Here is a 14,817-nt window from a genome sequence, read left to right as displayed (position 1 = left end):
TCCTGCTCCTTCCTCTAGCTGTGATGACCCAAACCTTTCACAACACAACAGAATACTCTGCCCCAAACCAATCTATCCATCTCCCCTTTGCTCCTGCATGCATGCAAAATGTCACCTTTCTCATATTTCACCTTTCTTCTTTTAAAAGGCAAGAGAGTATGGGAAAAACCTGTATGCACTTTCTTTCTAAGTCATTTATTGCTAAAAACATCTCATTCTATTGTGTTACCCATTTAAACTTCCTTTCCTTCAATTTCTAGATATTTCCAACAGAGAGGATGGTATTTACCAGGGGTGAAATGTGGCAATAAATGGACAATGCAATTGTATGAAACATAAGTTCACCACTAGCCCACACACATCTTCATGTATTCTTCTCTTATAAAGTTTATTCCAAGCACAAATTTAAGACTTCAGATAAACAACCAAGGTGGTGATATTAAAAGGCCTCCCCCTGCTTGACTGTGACATATAAACTGAATACTGTAGTTTTCAGACACGACTGAGCAGAGCCATAGGTGTTCTGTAGAGTCAGCAAGGGGTAGCCGGAAAGGGGATATTTGGGAGGAATATAACAATCACTCCCCTGCCAACCAGAGTGAGTCTATTTTTTCCCCTCTTTTACAGATTTCCACGTAAGACTACATTTGAAGAAATGGCCCTGCCATAGCAAGAATAACAGCAGTGGTTACAAAACAGAAACAAACAAACAAAAAACCCTTGAAATTCATCGATCTCATAGATTGGTAAATCACATGTCACAGGCACTACAAGGATTAAAACAGAGGTAAGAAAACTTTCTATCTTCTAGAAGTTTGCTCTCAAGTTGTGGAGAAAGAGAAGGTTACATAAACATGCAAATTACTATATTATATGGTAGAGAAAAGTCAGTATAATAGGTGATGCTACATGAAGTACAACAGTGAATGAAAGACAGCTAGGAGACATCTTGATGTGAGAAAAAGGAAGTTTTTCAGGAATGACATGATTTTCATGGCTATATGATGGAGTTTTGAAGGCTTGATGGGATATTGATAGGCAAAAATAGGAAGACAGCATATCTGTTAATATATTTAGAATCATCATATGATGTAGGCATCTCTCACACCCTGAGCAAGAGGAACTGAGATGTTAATACATATGCATTATAACGTATCAATAAATATTCAAGTTTTCAAATATTCAAAACACAGAACATGTTCATTGTTTTAACAGACATATAATATCTCTTATTATTATGCTCCCATGATGTGCTACATACATTACTGTAGAGTAATAAAGGGCGAAAACCTTGTAAGGATAGTTTTTGTATTGTGGAAGAGTATTTATGACAATTTGGAGAGCTTATATTTATTCCACCAGGCAACAGGAAACTAGTAAATTTTAGTGCAAGAAAGCAATAAGTCCAGAATTGGAAAATAGAAACATTAATCTGGTTTGGAGGGTTGTGGGAGTATGGGACTAGTAGAGAAAAAGAAGAGGCCCAGAAACAAGTTGGAATATTATTATGATACTCTAAAAAAATAATCAAAGAGGGCTCTGCCAAGCGGAAAGAAGCAAAGGATGTGAGGGCTACAGGAGCAGCAATAGGCTTTGACTATAGAGAGGGGCTGAGGCAGACAAGAGTCAAAAAGGCATCCAATTGCACTTATAAGGTGACTGATAAACAATAATGTACAACAAAAATTTTACAATAAAAAAAAAAGGCATCCAAGAACATGAGACTAGATGAGTAAATAAATGATGGGAAATTCAGAGAGAAGAGAGGAGGAGATAAATTAAGGCTTTGTCCAAACGCATCTGAACTTAATTTTCCTGTATTTCACTGACTTTGTACCAGAAATTATCAAAAATGTTATGTTACTTTGGCAAATCACAAAAATATGTGCACTCAAGAGCCTCTGTTAGACTATATCAAATACCAAAACCAAAGTATTTATACTACCCAGTAACAACAAGTAATAAGTCACTAGTCCCTTTCAACACTTAACTAAGACATACATCATAAAATATAGTGGATGAATAAGAATAAAATGAAAACAATCCATTTCTTTACAGAGCCAGCCCTACACAAAACCTAAACAAAACATAAATAATGGTCCCCTTCAACATTTGTCCACTTTCTCCAAGAGTTTCTCATTCCTTTCCCCTGAATCCACCCCTGTTTACTGTCCCTTTTAAAACATATGTTTTAAAAACAGATCCGTGCTTGCATAGTATAGCAGCATGATGGGAGCCCGAGGAGCCTGATCGGGGGGCTTCTATGAAGACTCTATGTGAATTGGCACTGAGAAGTCTTATTCAACACCACTGTTTAAACCTGCTTCTTCGATTCTGAGACTCAGAGCCACTCGTCCCACTTAACTGCACTAAGCCCAAAAAGGAATGCACTTATTGCGTATTTGAAAGTTGCTAAGAGAGTAGATCTTAAAATTTCTCATCACAAGAAAAAAAATTTTGTAGTTATGTACAGGGACGAATGTCAACTAGACTTACTGTGGTGATCATTTTACAATATATACAAATATCAAATCATTATGCCATACATCTGAAACTAATACAACGTTATATGTCAATTACACCTCAATAAAAAATAATACTAATTTCAAAATAAATAAAAAAGAAAAAAGGAATATACTTATATTTTGGATAAAGAAAAGAAATTAACTAATACTGGTTTGTTTTTTGTTTTTTGTTTTTTTAATTTTTTGTTTTTGCTGTAACATTGGTTTATAACATTGTATAAATTTCAGGTGTACATCATTATACTTCTATTTCTGCATAGATTACATCATGTTCACCACCCAAATACTAATTACAACCCATCACCACACACATGTGCCAAATTATCCCTTTCACCCTTCTCCCTCCCCCCTTCCCCTCTGGTAACCACCAATCCAATCTCTGTCTCTATGTGTTTGTTTATTGTTGTTATTATCTACTACTTAATGAAGGAAATCATATGGTATTTGACCTTCTCCCTCTGACTTATTTCACTTTGCATAATACCCTCAATGTCCATGTCCATCCATGTTGTCACAAATGGCTGGATTTCATCTTTTCTTATGGCTGAGTAGTATTCCATTGTGTATATATACCACATCTTCTTTATCCATTCGACCCTTGATGGGCACTTAGGTTGCTTCCAAGTCTTGGCTATTGTGAATAACGCTGCAATGAACACAGGGGTGCATGTATCTTTATGTATTTGTGTTTTCAAGTTCTTTGGATAAATACCCAGCAGTGGAATAGCTGGATCATATGGTAGTTCTATCCTTGATTTTTTGAGGAATCTCCATACTGTTTTCCATGGTGGCTGCACCAGTTTGCACTCCCACCAGCAGTGTATGAGAGTTCCCTTCTCTCCACATCCTCTCCAACACATGTTGTTTCCTGTCTTGTTAATTATAGCCATTCTACGGGCGTGAGGTGATATCTCATTGTAGTTTTGATTTGCATTTCCCTGATAGTTAATGATTTTGAACATCTTTTCACGTGTCTGTTGGCCACCTGTATATCTTCTTTGGAGAAATGTCTGTTCAGGTCTTTTGCCCATTTTTTAATTGGGTTGGTAGTTTTTTTGTTGTTGAGATGCATGAGTTCTTTATATATTTTGGAGATTAAGCCCTTATCAGATGTATGGTTTGCAAATATCTTCTCCCAATTGTTAGGTTGTCTTTTTTTTTGTTGATGGTTTCCTTTGCTGTGCAGAAGCTTTTTAGTTTGATGTAGTCCCATTTGTTTATTTTTTCTATTGTTTCTCTTGCCCGATCAGACATGGTGCTTGAAAATATGTTGCTAAGACCGATGTCGAAGAGCGTACTGCCTATGTTTTCTTCTAGAAGTTTCATAGTTTCAGGTCTTACATTCAAGTCTTTAATCCATTTGGAGTTAATTTTTGTGTATGGTGTAAGGTAAGGGTCTACTTGCATTTTTTTGCATGTGGCTATCCAGTTTTCCCAACACCATTTGTTGAAGAGACTTTCTTTTCTCCATTGTATGTTCTTGGCTCCTTTGTCAAAGATTAGCTGTCCATAGATGTGTGGGTTTATTTCTGGGCTTTCGATTCTATTCCACTGATCTGTGTGTCTGTTTTTGTGCCAGTACCATGCTGTTTTGGTTACTATAGTTTTGTAGTATATTTTGAACTCAGGGAGTGTGATACCTCCAGCTTTGTTCTTTTTTCTCAGGATTCCTTTAGCTATTCGGGGTCTTTTGTTTTTGCATATAAATTTTAGGATTCTTTGTTCTATTTCTGTGAAAAATGTTGTTGGAACTTTGATAGGGATTGCATTGAATCTATAGATGGCTTTAGGAAGTATGGACATCTTAACTATGTTAATTCTTCCAATCCAAGAGCACGGAATATCTTCCATTTCTTTGTGTCTTCTTCAATTTCTTTCAGCAATGTTTTATAGTTTTCCGTGTAATACTGGTTTTTTTAAAGGTACATACTAGCTAGTATATTGGGTCTAAAACCTTATCTCCAAATGTAGTTTACATTTATGATGAACAAAAGAACAGAAAAGCATCCTAACCTTGTGACATTAACTGCAGAACAGTTTAGCTATAATAGCTAATAAAAACCACTAAATGCTGAAACTTGTAGGCCAGCCCAGTACTCTGCTATTGGGCATTTAACAAACATTTAGTTAATTCCCACTATACTCAGGCACTGTTGTAGGTGCTTAGTTTACATCCATGAGCAATGCAGGCAGATACTTGCCCTCATGGATCTTACATTCTAGCTGGGGGAAGACAGACAACCCACAACAAACAGGAATACCGGTACATTATATACAATCGTCCCTTGGTATCCTCAGGGGATTGCTTCCAGGACCCCGTGGATACCAAAATCCACGGATGCTCAGGTCCTTTAGCGGCCCTCGGTATCTGTGGTTCCATATCCAAGGATCATAAACATAGTACACCATCTGTAGTTAGTTGAATCCGCAGATGCAGAACCCGCCGATACAGAGGACCAACTATAGAATGTTAGCAGGTGATCTGTGCTGTGGAAAAAGAAATAGTAAAGTAGGGTGAGAGGTTTAGGGAGTACAGGTGGAGAAAGGGAAGTGATTTTAAAAGACAAATTAGAACCCATTGAGAGCAGCAACAGCTGACTTTCCTCTGTTAAATCATACAAACATGTGCTCTCTTGCATTTCAGGTCGAAATTTTGTCCTGTCCTGTCAGATTTCTTTATTTTCTGAACAACTTCAAAATGTTTCTTTCTCTGAGACTCTAACACTGATGTATGTTCTTCAAACTCATGCCAACATGAATATTCTGAATATTCTATCTCTCTTCAGCTGAATTGAAAAATTCTATGAATTATTTTCAGGTGAACCCCCAAAAATTAAGTAATTTTTTATGCAGCAAATTTTGACAATCTTCTGTTTCTTGAATCACTAATTTCCAAATTATTCTCACTTTACAGCACCCTATCAGTGCCCAAAATTATATAATTTAAAATTTTTATAATTGTATTGCTATTCTAATATATTATGGCATTTAAAAATATACACAAAATATAAATTAAAGAACAATGAGATAAAAATAAATAGAAATAGAAATGCTAATATTTTCTTCCCAAAGAAGGCCACTGGACTAATGGATTCTGTGTACACACACATACTTATACTACAGTATAACTGTGTATACAGTGTAACTACCACAATAAAATAATTTCTTTTGCATACAATTTAAATTAAAGCTCTCAGAATGCCACAAGGGGCTGGGAATAAAATTATATGTGAATATCTCTCTTCATATTCATATATAAAATTTTGTAAGATCAATTAAGCAATCAGCATTTTATTATTCCATCAATTCATCTACTACTAAATAATAATCCAAATTGTATAATAGATTTCTTTTCTTAAGGGTATAAATCTCTAAGGAATGCCAAAAGCAGAGCAATGGCCTACAAAAATAAGATTTAGTATGGTTATCACTATATAAATCCATTTGTATACAGAATTCAAGAATTAATACAAAAGACTTAAAATTGGATGAAAGAGAAATTGTACTCACTCAGAGATGGATGTGAATGTCATCTACAGTACTTTCTCAACTTCCCATGACTTCAAAGAAAGAGGGCTCCATGACTTACATCTCCTTCTGCCTACCACAGAGTCTTTTCCACTTTCCTCCACATCTTCTGTCATTAAAATGTCTTCCCTTGGTTTAAAACAGACCCTAGTCTTCTGGTCCAGACAAGATGGCATAGAACTGCTTGTGCCCACTTCTCATCCTGGAAATAACAAGAAGTCACTAAAGGAGATCTCTGATAGTTGGTAAAAAGAAGGTGACCTGGTTTGGGACCCAAGGACTGAAGGAGCAACACAGCAGCACCCAATAAATGAAGGCGACCCAGACCTGGCATTTCCTGACCCTCAACCCAGCATCAGAAGGCAGCCTGGGTAGGGCCATTCCTCCCCTGGACCAAACTCACCTGAACATCAAGTGAGTTGGGCTGAATCAGCAAGAGGGATGAATGTGGAGAAGCACTCTCCTTCCAGCAATGGAGACTCCAAGGCTGCCACATGGCAACAGCAAGAGATACCACACAAGCAGCCTGCTTCTAGAAGCCTCTTTGTCCCCATGGGCCTGTGACTTCCCTTCAGAGAGCACCTGTAAGGGGATCCCACCACAGGAAGCAGCCCAGCCCAGGAAATACTCTCTGCCCCGACAGAGGACAAGAATAAGTGCCTGGCCAGGGAAGCCTCTGAAAGCCTAAAACTGCTTTCCACACTGAGGACACCAGGGTGGGTAAGTGGAACTGGCAGGAGAGACCCAGCTACACAGGGAGCAGAGCCTGGAAAGTCTCTTTGTCTCCAAGAGCCTGAAACTTCCCTCCTACATCCAGAGACACTGGAGCAGCTGGAAGGCAATGGTAGAGGGATCATGACACAAGTTCCGGCTAGGGAAGCCTCTTTGTCCCTGTAGGTCTGGGACTGCCTTCTCTTACCTAGTGACACCCAGTGGCCCAGGCTTGGGAAACTCTTTTAGCCTCCTTAAGCAGCACTATTAGGGATCAGTGAAAGCCCAAACAGCATCAGATAAGTCAAATAGACTAAAATAACATGGAAAATTAAACTGTCATTGGACCCACAGCCCACAAAGTAGGCCAGGAACTGCATGCAAAATCTAAATGGGGTGACTTGCTGCTAAAGCAAAATATTTAGATCGAATCACAGAGTCTTCTAACATAAGACAAAAAGTCCAGGCAACAACTGAAAATGACGTATCATACCATGAACCAAGAAAATTAAAAGATAAGAATCAGTGAACTTCAGGACAGATAAATAGAATTCATGCAATCTCAACAACAGAGAGACTATAAACTGAAAAAAACAAAAATGAATAGAGCCCAGGAACCTGTGGGACTACAATAAAAAATCCAACTTTCATCTCATCATTTCCCCAGAAGAAAAGCAGAAAGAGAATGGAGCTGAAAGGCTACTTAAAAAAATAATGGCTGAAAACTTCTGAAATTTGGAAAAAAGGACAAACTGGCAGATTCAAAAAATTCAGCAACTCCAAATAGGATAAACCCAAAGAAATCCACACCAAGACACATTATCATTAAATTTCAGGAAATGAAAGACAAAGAAAAATCTTGAAAACAGCCAAGGAGAAATGATGCATTACCTATAGGGGAACATCAATACATATTTCAGTGGATTTCTCTTATGAAACTATAGGGGCTATGAGGAAGTGGTAAGTGCTGAAAGAAAAGGACTATCTATCGCAAATTCTATAACCGGCTAAACTATCTTTTAAGAATAAAGGGAAATATAAGCATTCTCAGATGAAGAAAAAACTAAAAGAATTTGTCACTAGCAGATCTACTCAAAGACTGGATAAAGAAATTCTTCAAACAGAAAGTGAATAACAAAAGGAAGAATCTTGGAGCATCGGGGGAAAGAAAGAACAATGGAAAGAACTGAATATATACAATAAACTGTTCTTTTCCTTGTGAGTTTTAAAATCATATTCAATGATGGAAACAAAAATTATAATACCATCTAATATCACAAGAATGATATTTAAAAGTGGGGAGGGCTCTACATAGAAATGAGGCTTCCACACTTCACTAAAGATAGTAAAACGTCGATTCCACTAGGCTATGATATATACAGCAAATAGAGAGAGAGAGAGACACTCAAAAGCACTATAAATAAATTAAAACAGAATCCTAAAAAAATGTTCAAGTAATGCAGGAAGTCAAGAAAAAGAGAAATAGAGAAATGAGAACCAGAAGAACAAACAGAAAGTAAATAATAAAATGGGAGACTTAAGCATTAACATATCATTAATGACCTGAAATATAAGTGGTCTAAATATACCAATCAAAAGACAGAGATTGGCATGGTAAATAAAAAAACATGAGGCACTATATGTTGTTTTAAAGAAACTCACTTCAAAAGTAACGACATGGTAGATTGAAAGTAAAAGGATGGAAAAGGATACACCATGCAATCATTAATTTTTTTAAAAAAGCAGGAGTGGCCTTCTTAATATCTGATAAAGTAGACTTCAAAGCTAAGAAAATTTCTAAAGACAAAGAGGAACATAAGGACTTTACATAAGGATAAAAGGATCAATAAATCAGGAAGACATAATAATCCTAAATATATATACACAACAAACAAAGTCTCAAAATACATGAAGCAAAAATGGATAGAGCTGAAAGGAGAAATAAATAAATCCACAATTATAGTTAGGGACTTCAACACCTCCTTCTCAGAAACTAACAGAACTACTGTACAGAAAATCAGCAAGGATATAGAAGATATGAACAACACAGTCAAACAGGACATAAATGACACATATAGAACATTCCACCCAGCAGTGGCAAAATACATATCTTTTTCCAAGTGCCCATGGAACATTCAGCAAGATAGACTATATCCTGAGCCATGAAACAAAGCTCAACAAATTTAGAAGTATTAAATTATACAGAGTGTGTTCTCTGACTATTATGGAAAAAAAACAGAAATGAATAACATAAAGATTATAAGAAAATCTCTAAACGTGCTTAAATTAAACAACACATTTCTAAATGATCTCAGTGGAATTAAAAAAATCATAGAACTTAATGAAAATGAAAGCACAACAGATCAAAATATGTGGGATGTAGCTAAAACAGTGCTGACAAGGAAATTTACAACACTAAATGCTTACATTAGAAATAAGGAACAGTCTGAAATCAAAATTTCATACCTCAAGAAACTAGAAAAAGAAGAGTAAAGTAAACCCAACACAAGCAGAAGGAAGGAAATAATAAAAATAACAGTAGAAATCAATGAAACTGAAAATAGAAAAACCATAGAAAAAAATCAATGAAACCAAAAGCTGGATCTTTGAAAAAATCAATAAAATTGATAAACTTCTAGCAAGACTGACAAAATTAAAGGAAGGAAGAAACAAATCACCAATTTTAGGAATGAAATAGGGGATATCACTATAGACACTACAGTTATTTAAAAAATTAACAAGAGAATACTACAAATAATTTTACAGTCATGAAGTTGACAACTTAGAAGACAAGACCAGTTCCTCAAAATTCACAAATTACCACAACTCAACCAGGAAGAATTAGATCATCTGAATAGTCCTATAACCATTAATGACATTGAAATTGTAATATAAAAGCTCCTGAAAGAGATATTCAGTCCCAGATTGTTTTACTGGAGAATTCTACCAAACACTTAAAGAATAATTAACATCAATCTGTTCAAAAAACAGAAGAGAAGAAAACCCTTCCCAACCAATTCCATGAAGCTAGTCTTGCCCTATACCAAAAGACAAAGGCAGCACAAAAAAAAGAAAACTACAGACCAGTATTTGTCATAAATGTAGATTTAAAAACCTTCACTCTCACTCACACAAATTAGCAAACTGAATCCAGCAATGTATAAAAACAGACCTCGAACTATTTCTCGTCCTCTCCTAGGTCTGGTCACATTATGAGTCTATTCGAAGGGTTTAGATAAGTCAGTGATACAGTCAGTTTGGGTCCTGGTAAGAATATTATCAAGAATATTATCATTACAGCAATATGGTGACAGATACCCAAGTGTAGGTAAAATCAGAAATTTTTTCTCTTTAAAGTTAAACATGCCAAAAATCATTTAACACATAAAACTACTTTTTAATAGAATGAAGAAAACATTTCTATAGCATAAAATAATGGATGTACTTGCCATCATCTACTTGCCCCTCCAGAGCCACTCTTGGTCCTTTCCTATCATGTTATGGGCCTTTGGAGGCTGACCTGACCAGACTGCATCCCTCTGGCTCCCTTGGCCTCTGGCTTCTACTTGAGTTTGGCCAATGGTAGAGACTAGCAAAGGATCCAAGAGTCAGTGGAGAAAGAAATTAGTGTCTTTATTCTCTCCTATGACTCCCTTCCTGCTGGGAAGTGGCCAGGTTTCTCCACTGAAGCCCAGAGCTCTGGTCAGAGGCTCTCTCCTACAGCTACAGCTACCTCCAATCTCTCCACAGATTCCAGTGTCCACTCTCTCCCTTTGCTCCTGCAGGGCTAGAGGTGTTAATATCTCCGTGCTCTTGCCTATTTCAAAGATTTTTGCCACTCCTTTTAGGTTACCCTTAACTCTGACTACAACTTTCAACTAGCCCCTTCATCTCATTAAGCTCTCCTTATTTTCCTCACTGGAGTATACCACCTTGTTTTCTGACAGTGATATGGGTGGCTACGGAGCTCTAGATGAAGATGGCCCTTCAAGGATCTATCACTAACGTGCCTACAGTAGGAGGGTGTGATATCTTTTTTCCTGACTCAAAAATCATAAACACAGAAACATCTACAGGTGCCACAAGATCAGGTAAAAATAATTGTAAACAAAATAATCAATGATTGAGATATCTTTTCTTTACTTTTTATATTATTCTGTATATATTTCAGCCAATACTCTTGGCATAAAAAAAGGGACTTCTTATCCAGATAATTCCCCATTTAGATATTTAGAAAAGGAAGGAACTTGGGAAATTAACCAGACAACCCTCCTACTTGAGAGATATATAAATAAATCCAAGAATGATTAAATCACTTACCTAAACTCATAAAACTAGATGGCAAAAGTAGAAATAGAAACTAAGTTTCCTAATTTCAATCCAATGTACATTCTAATAAACCATGCTCACTCTTCAAAACTCTACTTTCCAAGTAAATACAGGTTTGAGCATGTACTGCTGTGAATCTTGTTCTCTCACAAAAATCTATGTGCCTTATAACTTTAAACATGCTATAAGCATATGTGACATATGAGGTAAAATTGCAATGGATAAATAAATGCTATACTCTAAGCAGCCTGGAAACAAGAATTAAACTGTAGATATTGACAAAGGTCACATTTTTGCCATGGCTATCAGGGGCCCAGCAAATAGCATCTTTCGGAAATTCAAAAACAAAAGCTGAATAGTTCAGCTATTTCTAAAAAGTCTCATTAATTTTATTCATATGTTATATTAGTCACATTTCTGTGCTTTAATTACCAAATAAATTCTTCTATACGACCCATTAAGTTTCCACAGATCCCTAAATGTCTATGTTTCTGGCAATCAGTCTCTTCCTAGGTTATACGATTACCGGCAAAGCTCCTTCAGACAGGCTCATCCATCATCCACGAACTCAGCCAAATATCACATACCATATGTCAATATTTCTGCTTATATGTACTAAATGTATTTTCAAACAATTTTTATTTGGAAGCTAAAGTGACTGTCAGACAACATTTCGGAAATATCTCCTTTCCTCTGGGCTTTATGCCTGTATTTATAGATGTCCCTCCGTAATTGAACGTAGAGGGGAAAATGTACTTTTTACGGGAGTAATTTTTTTTTCTTTTCCCCCCATTTATTAGCCGGGAAGAGGAAATGAAAAAATATGAGCAATGGAGTCGAACATACTATAAACTACATCTACTTTTGGCAGACAGCAGACCAATGTACTGTCTTTACAGTGGTGTGGGACATACTCACAGCTTCCATTGGCTTTTTGCTTAGGCTAGGATTTCGTGTAGTGTATTTCTCTAAAGTGACAGCAAGGTGCAGAAAGACAATATAGAAAATAAAGCAGATGCCAACCACAGGGTGAACCCAAACTAATAGGATAATATTGCTATAATTTTTCAGCCTTTTTTTTTTACAGGACTAAGCTTGCCTTGAGTGAAATCTCACAGATTATCAGATCCTATATACCATCCCAAAGTGAGAAACAAGAATATTCGGGCAATCAGCTGCAGCTTGGACTGAACAGAGGGTGTTGTTAGGGAGCAAAGGGAGGTAACTCTGAGAAAATAAGTTCTTGGCCCCTAAAAACAGGTATTTGAACGAAAGTTCGAAGAAATCGTTCCAAGAGTGTGAAATACTTGTTTGGCATCCTGAAAATCAAATATCCATATCATGTACTCAATTACCAACTTTGGTATTATTCCAATAAGAGGGAAAACAGAAAATAAGGACACATACCTTTTACTGGAAAATCTCCTAGAGGCCTAAAAAAAGGGTGTAATGGGGAGGCAGGGTGCAGCAAGGAAGACACAAGGCTACAAAAGGGAAATCTTATCAGCTTTGCAGGATAGACTGGGTCTGGTTCTGAGCACAGAGAAACAGAAAAATGCACCTCTTCTGTCTACTCCTTCCAACCCAAACCGGGCCAGAATTCAGGGGAACACCATAAGTTCAATATTTCAGCTTCAAGAACAGGGAAATAAATTTCTGTGAACCACCATGCTAAGCCCTGCTTCTATGGCAAAAGAGTTCAAAATGGCTTACAAATGAGTTTTTGGAACAAACCCTTTCCTAGGTAAGAGATTTCCTATAAAGAGGCAAACAAAGAAAAGATTATCCCAGGAAGCAATTCTCTTATGCCTAGGAAAAACTATACGTAGAAAAAGACAAGTTAAAATTTAAAATTACTCTGAACCACTAAATCATACATTTTGGGTTAGATAATTTTAGTCCTATATAGTGATGCTTTAGCAAAGTCGTTATGCCATATATTAATTTAAACCCCGCCATTCATTAAAACCATGTGCATAACTGCATATCAGTTTTTGTAACCTGTTGATTTGTTTATTGGTAGGAAGTAAGGCTAGAGAACAGAGGCTTGAAAAATTAATTATCTAAATGAGTTAATCATTTAAAGCATGATTAGCTCCTCCAATTTGAGTGATAACATTATCTATCCTAATGAGAGTCAAATCACTGATCGCCTGGTTTCCCAATTGTAAAGTATTTTGGGGACGGCTCTGAAATTACCTTCTTTTTAGTTATTTGTTAGTTTATTCATGTGTTTATTATCTGCTTCCCCTGACTAGAGTATACGCTTCCTGAGGGCAGGCACTTCATATTGTTCATCACTATATCTCCAGTACCTAGAATTGTATAGGGCACAGAGGACTTGTTGAATGAATGACTGACTTAATAAAATGATTTTCGTATATCCATCTTATTCAAAAAGTGTAAATGCTAAGCTACTAATGGGATATTTGAATCTGTGGTTAATCTGTTGGTTAAAATAGAATAACTTTAAATTCTAATTACTTCCAAATGTCTTTCAATTTTCAGTAAATCATTAGCTTGTAAATTCACTACCAATATGGCAACCATCTCAGTCGCTACAAAAAATTTCAGGTTCTATTTTAATAATAATGCCATTTTACTACTATTACTAATATACATTTTGAATAGAATTTATTTTAAATATAATCCTGTAAGACAAATACTAAGGAAAATAATTCTAAACCATTAGGTTGATAACTAAAGGCCAACACCATCTAATAGTAGAAAGCTCTTGACTTGAGAGTCAAGGGACCAAGATTCCAGTCTAAACATTTACTTACTAGTTGTGGGAACTTGTGTAGGTCATTTGACCTCTATGAGCTACAGCCTCATCTGTAAAATGTCAAGATTGGATGTGGTTTCCAAGATCTATTCTAGCTTTAAAAGTCTATCAGGGCAATAAATCGTTAGCTAGGGGAAAATTGAACCATGCACATATACATAATAATAATAGATAACACACATAGTTCTTACTAAGTACAAATTCTTCCAAGCACTTAACATTGATGAACACATGAAATCTTCACAAACAAGCCTATGAGGTAGCTTTCACCTCCTTCATTTTAGAGAAAGGGAAACTGAGGCTAAGACATGTTAAGTGACTTTCTCAAGGTCCCAACAGATAGACATGTACAGCTAAAGACCCCAAGTGATCTATCTCTGCCTGCCTTTCATCAACTCAGCTTATCTCTTCTGACATCCCTGCACTGAGACTGTGCTGGATGTCCCTCTGGACCCTGAGCACACAAACCTGTTCCCGTCTAAGATTCTTTGCATTAGTTGTTTCCTTTGCTTGGAGGATTCTTTCCCCAGATCTTTGCATGGCTGGTTTCTTCTCATCATTCAGGTCTCACATCAAAGATCACTGTCCTGTCCTGATCCCTCTAACCAAAGTCATCACTCCAAATAGCCACCTCTTCTTCATAGCATCCACACCATCTGAAATTACCTCATTTAGTTGTTTGTTAATTCATTCATGTGTTTATTATCTGCTTTCCATGACTAGAATATAAGTTCCATCAGGGCAGGGATTTTGAATTTTCATCACCGCATCTCTAATACCTAGAATAGTACAGAGTAGTTATTGACTGCAGGAATAAATAGATGAGTGAATGAATGATCACCTCATAAAAATGATTTTCCTATATTCATCTTAGTTATTCAAAAGTATGAATGCTAAAGCTACTTACAGGATATATTGAATCTCTGCTACGCCATTTAA

The sequence above is a fragment of the Ceratotherium simum genome, chromosome 13 (genome assembly GCF_057802395.1).
Source record: "Ceratotherium simum simum isolate JZ-2026a chromosome 13, ASM5780239v1, whole genome shotgun sequence".
In the NCBI taxonomy this organism is placed as follows: domain Eukaryota; kingdom Metazoa; phylum Chordata; class Mammalia; order Perissodactyla; family Rhinocerotidae; genus Ceratotherium; species Ceratotherium simum.
This window is presented reverse-complemented; position numbering follows the sequence as displayed.